Raw genomic sequence first — 13,279 nt, 5'->3', positions numbered from 1 at the left:
ACAGGGGGACGCTGGGGCCTTCTTAGTTTTACTAAAACGCCAGTAAGTTAAAATGAAGCAGTTAGCGGCTGACCCGGGGGGAGATCAATGACGGAAAGATTGGCACTTTGTCCAGTTCATCTGCAGCCAAAGGCGGCAGCTGCCAAACAGCCAGTCACCGTAAAACCATAACGGCAATTTAAGATAATGAATTATTTGAATTTTTATCTCCTAAATTTACAGGTAATTTAGAGTTGAAACTCTTAAACTCAGATTTGTTACTGTCCTCACTAAACCGATGAAGAAGAAAAAACTGGACTGTGAGCCAGCTACACCTGCACATTATTATTATTATTATTATTATTATTATTATTATTATTATTATTATTATAAATGCTGTAGTTTTGCAGTCAAACGTGGACCTGTTGCTCGCTGCACATGAACATAAGCCTGACTACATTCCTGTGTTTTTCAGTAACGGGTCGTTGGCCCGCTGATGGCGCGTAGTTTGCCTCAGGCTTTTGTCCCACCGTGGAAGGGAAACGGGCTAATAAACAGCGTAAAGATAATCTTATCTGAGTGTAGCCTCGACACAAATGGGAAGTGACAGAGCAGTGACAGGGAGCAGATGCTGGGACACAAAGACGCTTGTTGGAGGATGTGGATCCGCGCAGTTACCGGTGCCTTCTCTGTCTCTCTGTGCTTTAAACATCCAAACACGTGCATGCCTTCCCAAGTACATAATATTCAAAAGTCTAAATAAATAAATATTTTATTTAAAAAAAATATTACTTAAGAAAAAAACCCTAATGTTAGAAAGCTAATGAGCACGCTCGTATCTTCTGTTCTGTTGCCTTTAAAAGCACCGTGTCTAAACAGTCTGTGGAAAGGACAAGTGGACAATAAAGAGCCGGGACAGCCCTTTCAAACCTGATTACGTTTAAAGTCAGCCACATGAGAGCAGCGTGAGCGCCTGCATAATCTGGCCAGCAGCGCCCTCTAGTGGCTCGTACGGGAAAACTAGTTCAGTGTGCACACACGTTTCGGTGTGGTGCTCAGTGTCTCCTTCAGTGTTTGTGGCTAAACTAACAAACAAATACAATTAAATGCACAAACATACAAACATACACTGTTGTCCATGGAGAAAATGCATACATGACCTTTTGGTTTTATATCGGTCCAGGTGAATGTGTTTCTATTAGCCAGCTAACTACTTCTGTGAACATTGATGATATTATTATTATTATTATTATTATTATTATCATCTGTATTATTATTATTATTATTATTATTATTATTATTATTATTATTATTATTATTATTATTATTAATAATAATAATAATAATAATAATAATAATAATAATAATAATAAATAATAATAAATAATAATAATCAGTTTCTTGAGATCTCTGCAGGGCGAGGCCTGTCTTTTCTCCACATGCCCTGCAGAGGTATGTCGTGGTGGCTAAATGCAATACCTTTACTGCGGGCAGGGTCATGACAGAAAAGGGGATGAGAGCTTATCAAAAGGGGTTATGCAACATATTTATTCCAAAGAAAGGCCAACAGAGTAGTAAAGGAAAAAGGTACACTAATAAGAGAAGAAGAAGAAGAAGAAGAAGAAAAGAGCACAAAGCAATAATCAGTTAGGAAGGCAATTATAGAAATTAAAACGAAGAATGTATTTGAATTGAAACTTCACCCTGATTTTACTTTATTGTTCATTAACTTTTGTCATTTCACAGCAGTCACAGAGCTGAGTATTTTAAACATCCACACTTATCCTCTAATTCCCCTTTTCTTCATTTCTGGCCATTGTGCTGCTGTAACAAGTGAATTTCCCCAGTGTGGGATTAAACAAAGTCTGTTCTGTCACCGCCATTGTTCTATACATACACCGTGTGTATGTATAGAACAATGGCATCTATGGTTAAAGTAACACCATTAAAGAAACACATATTTCAACATATTTATGCTGCAGTTTGTTCACCTACATGCTTTGGAGAGCTCCACTTTCATTCATTGTTATGCTTTCCAAAGAATTTTGAAGGTGATTTTTATTGAATGAGAGCAGTGCTCCCTTTTAATGAAACCTTCAATAGATCACACTTTAAACGACTCTGTAAAACCATTTGTCCTTTACTGACATCAATTACAAAACCAGTTTTTATACTCTGTAATTCTTTAAGTCTGGACTATGGCAGCATGAGTGCATGAGTGTTCACCACAGGAGGCAGTGTAGCTGACGGATCCTGCAGTCACAAAATTCAAACCACTGACACTGATCATCTCATCACACACACACACACACACACACACACACACACACACACACACACACACACACACACACACACACACACACACACACACACTGCAAAACAGCTGCTCAGGAGTGACCCAGACTTCCACCTTCCCATACCCTAATCTGAGGCCCCAATCCCCAGGAAACCCAGAGTGGTCCTGTGCTCCTAACCCGACAGTTTGGAGCAGTTTTGTTGGAAGACAGGCGACCTGCAGGTGAAGTGGCTCTAAGGTTGCTCCTGAGGTGTAAATCAGCAATACTACATCAATATTCATTGAACTCAACTCTAACTTAAACTCTGAGTATTCCAGTAATCACTGAATTGCAGTAACTGTAATTTAACAGTGATCAAGGTTTGTCACCCACCCTAATCTGCATGCTCGCCTTTTTCAAGAGCCTGTATTAAACTGAGTGAACACATCTCCTGCCTATTGTAGGTGAGGATGAAGTAGTACAATACAATACAACTTTATTTATATAGCACATTTAAAAACCAACGGTATACCAAAGTGCTTCACAATAAAACAGCAGGTTAAAACATGAATAATATAAGACCATTATGGCACTAATTACACAAGAATAAAAGTGAATATCAAATCAAACTTGCTAAAAACACACAGGTTTTAAGTAGAATATATATAGAAAGATAAAATTGGAATTATCCATCCATTCGCTTCCGCTTTTCAGGATGGCGGGGGGCGCTGGAGCCTATCCCAGCTGTTATAGGGCGAGAGGCGGGGTACACCCTGGACAGGTCGCCAGTCTGTCGCAGGGCTAACACACAGACAACCATTCGCGCTCACATTCACACCTATGGGCAGTTTGGATTAATCATTTAGCCTATCCCCATAAACTATGTCTTTGGACTGTGGGAGGAAGCCGGAGTACCCGGAGGGAACCCACGCAAACACGGGGGGAACATGAAAACTCCGCCCAGAAAGTCCCCGGCCTGATGGTAGAATTGAACTCAGGACCTTCTTGCTGTGCGGCAACAGTGCTAACCACCGTACCGTGAAAAGGACAAGAGGAAGCGAATGGATGGATTGAAAATTGGAATTAAGTATAAAATACAGGCGTTAACTAAGCGGGAAAGAAAGATTAAATAAGTGAGTTTTTAATCGTTATTTAAACAATTGGATGGAGTCAGACGCGCTAATGGGAAGGTTGTGCCACAGGTTAGGTGCAACCAGGGCAAACGCACGGTCACCTCTGGTCTTAAGCCGAGATCTAGGCCGGGACCTCTGACCACCACCAGTAGGCAGCGGATGAAGTGTCTTGCCCAAGGACACAATGACCGAGACTGACCGAGCCGGGGCCTCAAACCGGCAACCTTCCGATTGCAAAGCGAACTCCCAACTGTTGAGTCACAATCACCCCAAGGAAGACTACCGCCTCCTTATAACCTGAATCTGAGTATTCATCACTGCACATCTGCTTCTGTACTGCTGGTGTTTTTCATGCTTTTCCCAGTATAAAGGTGAACAGTGAAGCCTGTGTTTGGCTGGTCGAAATATCCTATGCAAGAGAGATTTACACTGGCCATTACAATTTCATCAATATTTAAAAATGTAAAGAAAAAAGATGTGTGCTCAGCGTAAAACTTATTAGTAACACCTCCTCTCTCGAGTGACGCACTAGATGAAGCCTATGAACCCAGTAATGCCACTAGATGGCGACCTGTATCCAGAAGAAGGTCAAGAAAATCCTTCTACATCTTCAGAAGATGGTTATCAGGCTGAGGTCAGACAATCATAGAGAAAAAATTGTGAATGAATGTTTTTGTGCAGGAAACACAAATCTGGCTGAAGAATTTCAACAATGATGGTTTTGATCTATCAGATAAACTCAATGATGAGACTTACTGTGATAAAGTGTTTATGAAGGAGAGCATGAGAAACAGTCATTGCATTATGTGTTACGAGTCTGACGTGTATATGATGTAACACAGGAAGCCTATACAAGGTTACAGCAAATAATATTTCAGATTTACCAGACTGAAATCAGACTAATGAGTAGTATGACAAGAAACAAACATTTATAGACTATTTACCATTATTTAATAGCACGTTAGAGTAACTTAATTCACATGTAGAGGATTTAAGTTTGCACATATCACGCAAAGGATTTCTAAATATAAAATAACACCTTTCACAGCAAAAATCTGATTCTTAATCCCCACAGCACTCCAAGCTCACAAACGTCTTTTGTTATTTTCTGTGGTAGGAAGTCTCCTCAGAGCACACTTCTATCAAAGTTTAACTGAAGCGCACTTATTTGGAAAGTCCTTAGATGCATGGGCTTACCGTATGTCCAGCCAGTTCTCATGAACACAACAGTCCTATGCATTTATTTAATTCTAAACGTTGCATGCGTCAAGGTTTTTTTCCCCACAGTATCTGAAGTACAGCGCGGTCATATGTGGCAAGTTTGTTTCCATGTTATGTGTCCTTTTGTAAAAGCAGAGAGTGGATGGATGCTGCACTACAGCATAAATCAGGGAGCAATAACTTGGGGGGACTTGAGGGAAATGAAAAGCGCTCAGTGGTGCAGGCTGGCTTTGACTAACTGTAGCAACATTGTTCTTGGCTAAATTCTCTGGCATCCTATTTGCTTATCCTAGGAGGAGCTGGAGAGTAGTGAAATACCCTGGAATAACAGATACTTAAGGATTTTCTAAGCTCATCCATTTAAGTTTCACATAAATGCCTCAGTGAATGCTGGTTGAAAAAACAAACCCACTACACAGTAAGTTTACTGCTCTGTGTTTGCACCAAGGACGATCATCTAGACACAACATGCCTTCGATTTTGGTCGTGTGGAAAGTGAATGTGTCTCATGTTCTTTTATATAACTGTACACGCAAGGACCTTAAAAACAATCTTAAGGATCTAAGAGTGCCCATGTACTTGAGGGGAAATTATTTGTACACTTGTTCATAGTGTTCATATACTAGAAACTAGAAAAATTTGTGGCAATCTTTTGCTTGATTTAGCCTTCAAATAAAGTTTGAAAACAGACTTTGGAATTCATATTAAAGATTGATGCACTTGCAGGCCATTATTATGTCTCTGTGCTGAAGGATGTGTGCAGTCTTGTGGTTCGGAGCACTGACAAAGCCTCCAATTGTTTGAACTTTCTGCAAAATTAAAGATCTATTGAAAATATTCCTGTTCCTGTAGGAGCTACAGACTGTATATAAAAGATGGGCTCACTCACTGTGATGTCATGTATTTGTTTGTTTTTGTGGACTTTTGTTTTAGAGTTGTGTTTGAAAACAACAACAACAAAAAACACCAGCAATGGCAAGCTATTTAACTAGAAAGCCGTGTCACCATTCATAGTAATGGGAGGCTAATTTTAGCTAGCAAAAAACAGACTTAACACAAGCAACGCTACGAGGAAGATAAAATATTGTTGTTCTAACCAGCTGGTACTGCTGTTCATATGTTTTGATATAATGTATGGCATTTTTAAAATGAGGGTGGAAACTGAGTTGCTTTTGAAGTCATTTTTGAGACTGTATTGAGGAAACATGGCCGTTGCCACGTGTTCACACTATGGCTAATTACTGAATTCTTTTTCTTTGAGAATAACTTGCAGGCATTTCTCTATTGTTCAGTTTTTGGGTCTTGCCATCATCAACTTATGAGCTCTTTTTGGTGAAAGAGGGCACTTTAGTTTTTCATTTATATGCATCAAAGTGTAAAAAGTCAAGGGGAAGAGCTGACTCAATCTAAAGTCTAATCTTAAAGTCCTTTCACCCCATTTTTTCAACCACACAGGTGTTTCACTTATGCTGCCTAACTTCCTAACCACACTTTAACCTAACTAAATAGCTAGTTAGCAAGAAAGACCACCACCAACAACAAATACACAGACTTTTATAGAGACGTATCACGGTAGCTGAGACAGAAAAAAGCAGATTAACTCTGACTATGAGTGAAAATTTACTGCAAATTTCTGTCCCCGCAATGCGAGTTATAGGCGTACAGTCAAAAGGGATTATGGAGGTCAATATCGAGATATCAAGATATAGATCATATCTAATTATGTCTGTGGTAAGCAATGGGGAGCTACATCGGCTATTACAAGTACAAGGTTTTAAGTCTCTATGTAGGATTTTACAAATGCATAAGGACAGTATGCTAAACTGTAATGTAACTTTGTTCAGTGTTCAAATTAGTTGCTGCAGAGAGTGTTTTAGTCACAGGTAGGAAACAGCCAAGGAGGTGCTGGGCTACAGTCCCAGCTTGCTATGCTAGATGGAGTACATTTAATACATGGACTCAGTAACAGTCACTGATGCTAATGTCAGACTAACTGGGATATAATCATCTTCCAAAGCTATTATAGTGTTGCAATAACCATACATCTAGTGAAGGCTTAGCATTTATTTGGAGCTGTGATTCTGGCCCCCTAATAACAATATATATAAATATTCACCCTTCTTTTGGTTACATTAGATTCTCCATCACTACCTTTAGCTAAATGCTCATATAAAGATATATGTATATATGTATAATCCCTATGCATATATCAGGTTTCTTTGGATGTCTAGTTATGGTACAAAGATGTTTAAATTGATTGAATTCAGTTTTTATTGCAGTATAAACATTAATAGACATAACGATTAGACTTGTGGCTCTGGGTTTATTCTCATCTGCTCATGCTGAGCATTTCTATACTGAACAGGATGGTGATTCAGGAATGACCTGAACAATGAAAAGACTGTATAGCGGGAGCGGCAGCAGGAGGGAAAAACATTGACTTCTAATTTCCTGTTTGGTTAAGCAACTGTGATTAAAACTAACCCACTTAAATGTAAATAGAGCTACGAGGCAGCACGATTTAGACAGAACAGCGAGCCCCCCCCCCCAAAGGTGTCTGGATTCAGGGTGTTTTGATGTAGTTTTTCTTTTTTCTTTCTTTCTCTTTTTTATTGTTGAGAACTGGAATGAAATATCTGTTGATCATCAAACCTTAACCTTTTGCTAAAATGTTAATGCCCTGAAAGAAAAAAACATGGTTTAGAGTATTCTCAAAGTTCATTTGTCTGTGATTTCCAAGAAATGATGTCTGTGTCCTTTTGGTGAGTCACAGCGTTCCAATAAACCCAGTGGGGAAGAAAAACATTTCTGATGATAATTTTATTGATCTGAAGGAAATTAGCTGGGTGATCTTTTTTTTTTTTTAAAGCATTAGGAGTGAAACCATCCAGAGAGCCATTTCTACACTAACACCTGAGCACGCCCAGTCTCGATTAGGACGGGTAAGTATTTGGATAGAAGACATACTTGGAATACCAAGTGCTGAGAGCTTGAAAGAGAGAGCATCCTACTATATTAGCTTCTCTTTATTGGCTCCAGAATTTAATTTAAAAACTTCACATACAAGGTTCTGAATAATCAGGCCCAATCTTAACCATCTCGTAGTATCATATCACCCCAACAGAGCAGTTTGTTGTAGTTGTTTTAGTTTGTCCTATGATGTTTAAAAGTATAATGGGAGGCCTTCTTCTTTTAGGCCCAACTTCTGTGGAATCAGCTTCCAGTTTGGATTCAGGAGACAAACACTCTCTCTACTTTTAAGATTAGGCTTAAAATGGTCTTTTTTGATGAGCTTATAGTTAGGGCTGGATCAGGTGACCCTGAAACCTCCTGTAGTTAAGCTGGAATAGGCAAAAGCTGCTGGGGGCTTCCTATGATGCACTGTTTCTCTTTCACTCACCTCTTCTCACCAGTTATGTGTTTATACACCTCTCTGCATGTGTAGTCATTGTTAATCTCCACAGTGTGACTTTGCCCTGTTTTCCTCCCCTCACCTCGAACACGTTACAGCAGATGGCTGCACCTCCCTGAGCCTGGTTCTGCTGGAGGTTTCTTTCTGATAAAATTTTTTTTTCATTCCCGCTGTCGCCAAATACATGTTCATAGTAGGTTGTGTGACTGTTGGGGTTTTGAACTGTATGTATGAGACTATGATTCAGTCATGAAGTTGGGCTTCCTTGCAATTTTTTTCCATATTTGTGTACTTGATAATAACATAATTTTTATTATGTTGCACAAGAAAATATGAAGTTGGTGTTTTTTCTTAAACATTAACTGCAGACAGTGTTGGGAAATGCAGATCATTCTCACAGACTGTAAATAGTGTGACGAAATGATTTAGGTGATGGTGCTATGCAAGGAGAGCATGCAAGAGGCAGAACATGTGATACCCACTCACCAGACAATTGCTTCTAACATGGGTGCACTTGAACAGGAGAAGGCATTTGACCGCATCCCTCAAGGCATCCTCTGGCGGGTGCTTCAGGAGTATGGGGTCCCTGACTCATTGTTACTGGCCATTAGGTCCCCATTTTCCTGAATGATAGCTACCACCACTCAGACAAACTGCCATCAGCACTGATATAAGCGAATGAGGAGGGAGAAGAAGAAGTCAAAACTGGAAGCGAAGAAATGACAGAATTTCTTTTCAAACACATTTTTCTTCTTCTTCTGTATAATCTGTGACGTGCTGAGCTGTTGCACTGTGTAAACGACCACGGCAGACCCAGTGGCATTTTGCTGCTTTTATTAATCCCTACACGGTTGCTGTACATTCGCACTCAGAGCTGCAGCTCTCCCGCTTCCAGCTCAACATAACACCAACAACCCAACCACAGGACCCAGTACAATATTTAATTCGGCGGGGCGTGATTGCGGATGCCGTGCAGGTGCGTCCGCCTCCTCTGCACGGCACCGCAGGCCACGCCCCGCCACATACCCCCATCGCCCGACTGAGGCCGGGGAACCATCCGGCCGAACGTACTCCCCCCACCGCGAGCGGGAGAGGGGATCAGCCCGGACCGTCGGCGCCCCCGGGCCCTGGCCAAGCGACGGGGAGTTGTGAGTTCAGGTGGCCGCCTGCGAACCCAGCAGCGTCGGCGAAGCTGGTCCGGAGGTCGGCCGCGTGGCAGGTGGACGCAGCGCTGTTGGTACGGTCGTGCGCCCCAGCTCGCAGGCGGCTGGGCAGATGTCCGGCAGGCACCGGCCTCTGGTGGAGGTGAGGCCGCTCTGCTCACCCCGCTAACCTCGGGCTTCGGTGGCGCGGACTCCCCTAGCACGGGCACCACCGACTTATCCCGCGGCTTCTCCGCCCCTCCCGGTGGGAGCAGCTCCCCTCGCTGCGCCTCCGGCGCTCCCTCTACCGGCTGGAGCGGCTCCTCGGGCGCCGCCTCCACTGTTGTCTCTCCCGGCTGGAGCGGCTCCTCGGGCGCCGCCATCGCCGCTGTCTCTCCCGGCTGGAGCGGCTCCTCGGGCGCCGCCATCGCCGCTGTCTCTCCCGGCTGGAGCGGCTCCTCGGGTGCCGCCATCGCCGCTGTCTCTCCCGGCTGGAGCGGCTCCTCGGGCGCCGCCTCCACCGCTGCCAGCTCCGCCGCCTTCTTCCGGGGCGCAGGAACGGGCACCGGGCCCTGCAGAGCCCCAGCGGCTCCCACGCGAGGTGTGGGGACAGGCGCTGTGGCAGGCTGCGTGCTAGTTGGTCGCAACCCGGGGGCCGGCACGGGCGCCTGCACGGACTGGATCTCCTCCACTCCAGCGCCTTTGGGAAGCGCCGGTGGGGGTGGCGGCGGTGTCGGGCAGGACCGGATCAGCGCCGCCAGATTCTCCATCCTCTGCAGGTGGCGTTCGGTCTGGTCCTGCAGCTCTTCCTGCCTGCGGCGCCACACCGCCGCCTGCTCCTGCTGCGTGGCCGCCAGCTCGGCCACCATTCTCGCCAGCTCCTCCCTCTGCTGGCCCACTCCTGGATCTGCCGTGCCTCCCGTCCCGGGTTTCGGCACCACTGTAAACGACCACGGCAGACCCAGTGGCATTTTGCTGCTTTTATTAATCCCTACACGGTTGCTGTACATTCGCACTCAGAGCTGCAGCTCTCCCGCTTCCAGCTCAACATAACACCAACAACCCAACCACAGGACCCAGTACAATATTTAATTCGGCGGGGCGTGATTGCGGATGCCGTGCAGGTGCGTCCGCCTCCTCTGCACGGCACCGCAGGCCACGCCCCGCCACACACTGATAAAACATTAAGCTGGCAGTGAAAACTGAGACACGTGTGTCTACACGATGATGGCGACACGTCATAAAAACTGAGAGGTGCACAACCGCCCGCATGACACGAAAGCGCAGCTTGCACCAGCAGATATGACATCACTTGATAACACGATGATCACTCATCATCATGAGTGAAGGGAAAGTAGAGCACGAGATTGATAGATGGATTGGTGCAGGACCGGCAGTGATTCAGACCAGACCGTTGTGGTAAAGAGGGAGGAGAGCATGAAAGCAAATCTGTCGATTTGCCACCAGCTCTGCGCAGTGATCGAAAAAACAAGTTTCTGGATACCAGCAGTGAAAATGATCTTCCTCCAAATGGTGGAGGCTCTCCTTTAGAGGTAATTTGGGTAGGGCTCAGAATAGAGCTCAAGAAAGAGCTGCTACTTCCGTACTTTGAAAGGAGCTAGTTGAGGTTATCTGGTGTTTTGGGCGTGTCCCCCCCAGGACAAGACCCTGATGGAGATCCAGGACATTCTGGAGAGACTACATGTATCAGCTGGATTGTGAATGCCTAGGTCTGGAAGAGCTAGAGGAGAGGGCTGGGGAGCGGGAGGTCTGGGCATCTCTGCTTAAAGTGTTGTGCTCTTGACATGGGCAAGTGGCATGCATGGGCGGATGGAAGGATGGAGCACTCGGACAGTAAGCAGGGTTTGTAATATGAGGCTGACTGGTATAAAACAACTGGCAGGTGAAGTGATCCATATTTCCCCGTTCCTAGTGCAGTTAGGATCTTCATGAGGCACCTGAACCAGCCCCACCACATCACACAACCAGCAGGTACGACACTCTCCATGTGTGCATGCTCCAGTGTGGTGTCACATGTGAACTTGGCCAAATAAAGTCATTTCATAAAATAAAACAATCATTGTGTAGTTATTTCTCCATATGTATTTGAAAAAACAGGTATGATTCAAGTTATGAAGCCCGAAGGTGAAGGCGACACACCCAGAATATACCGTGCAGTGTGTTGTGCTCTCATAATAACCAGTGTCAACAGTCTGATTAATGTAATGCCTCTTGTTAGGCAAATATCAAGGGCACAGGCTGGGCTGCTTAGCAGAGCCGGCGCGCCTGCAGGGTCATGCTGATTGATCGCACCGACACCCAAAGGTCAGCGCTGCTAGGGTTCTTCAGCCTCTGACGCAGCCTGAAGGTCTCAGTGGCCACTGCTGTTTTGATTTTCTCTACATTCTCAAAAGTGTTTAGCATTTTTGTTTCTTGGCTCTTGAGGACATTTGTCAGGGAGTGTCGATGTCTGCTCTCCTTGGCAGGAGGCCATTGTGCTTTGGCTGCTGTACTGATGACAGAGAAAATAAGAAGCGAGAGAATTAAAGGCATATGAAGGATAAGGAGTTTAACCGGATTAAGAAAAATGAGTGGCCGGGGCCTGGCAGCATTGCCCAAGCTTTTGTTTCTGGCTCAGGATTTACAATTACCTAGACAGCAGGGATATTTTACGAGCAATGCCCGCTGCTTAGAGAACTGACCCCTAATGAGCGAGTTGTTGGAGTTAAATTTTAATCAGTGATTTTAAGTAGCTCGTAAAGGCTCAATTCTTCTGTTAAAGAAGCATTAGTGTCTTTGCTTTTGATCGATCTGTAGGAAGGAAGCAAGGCAGCAGCCATGCTGGGGTGACGGCAGCCCCTTGGGAGTTCGTTATGTTAGAACATCTCTGCAGGCAGCTCGACAGCTCATTTGGTCCTTAATAGAGATGAACTGGTGGGGACAGTCAGAGGGAGAGGGAGACGCCACTTGCTCCAGGTAGGAGTGCTGAGCAAAGAAGAGGGACGCGGCTGCAGGTTGCCTATCACCGCCACCGTCATTAATTAGAGCCATCACAACATGTCACAGCACTGTACAGTACTGTAGAAAACTGCTGCTTGGGAAGCAGTTTTCATGTCGGCCTTCAAATGAAGACACGTTAGCTGTCAGGATGTCTCTCTTTCAACTCTGTGGATATCTGTGTGGTTAAAGGTTGCTGTGCTCTGCAAACGAGCGTCGTCAACAATACATAAAACCAATGCGAGCAGCATTTGTGCTAATTGTTGGACTTGTTAATGCAGTGAGCTTTCACACTCTAATGCAGTAGGTTGATAATGGAAGAAGCCCCAAAATGGTGCTGCGAAATCTGCGATAATGGTCAATGTGTAATGGCAACCTGTCACTGGGAGGCTCTTTCTCCATGCTGTCATCACCATTTAGCTCAGGCGGATATCTCATTGTAGGCTCTGACTTTAAACGAACAGAAGGACGAACAGGAGATGGGCTGGATTGTGTAGAAAACGGGGACTGTAATTAGACCACGACCGTGTCGGTCATGTAAGCATCCGCAACCACAGAGGGGGTAACAAATGAAGGTATTGTTCGCCTACAACCATTCAGACCAATTACTGGCCTCAGCTCTTACTTGCAGAATTGATCTGAGAACTAAATTGGGATTAGATGGCAACCACACAGTGACCCGGCTTCCTTTCAGCCTCTTGTATGGCAGTGAATTATTTTTCAGTGAGTTCAGCTGTGAGCTGTCAGTAAGCCATTCAGATCTGAGGGAAAAAAAAAAAAAGTACACTCAACTAAAATAATCCCTTCACTTCAATATTTAATAGGAGTCTGATGTTACCAATGGAGGTGCAGCTCAGAGCATGCATAGAGAATACACAGAAGCTAACGCAATAACAAAAATCATTTAAAAAAGAAGCTGTCAGCAAATTATCGATCACAGATACAGAGCATGCTGCGTTCTTTCAAAATTTAGATTTTTCACTGTTTCTTGTTCAAAACCTCAAAAGCAGATTCACCTCCTAGTTTTTGCCATTCGTGTAAATTCAACCAGAATGCAGACAAAGTGAAAATCCACGATAAACGCATTTCTGTGTAACCGCTTCTATTGAATTGTTG

This window comes from Rhamphochromis longiceps, linkage group LG13 (genome assembly GCF_057381845.1).
Source record: "Rhamphochromis longiceps isolate RC_006_pf linkage group LG13, R_longiceps_female_GT1.1, whole genome shotgun sequence".
Taxonomy (NCBI): Eukaryota; Metazoa; Chordata; class Actinopteri; order Cichliformes; family Cichlidae; genus Rhamphochromis; species Rhamphochromis longiceps.
Note: the sequence above shows the minus strand (reverse complement) of the source record.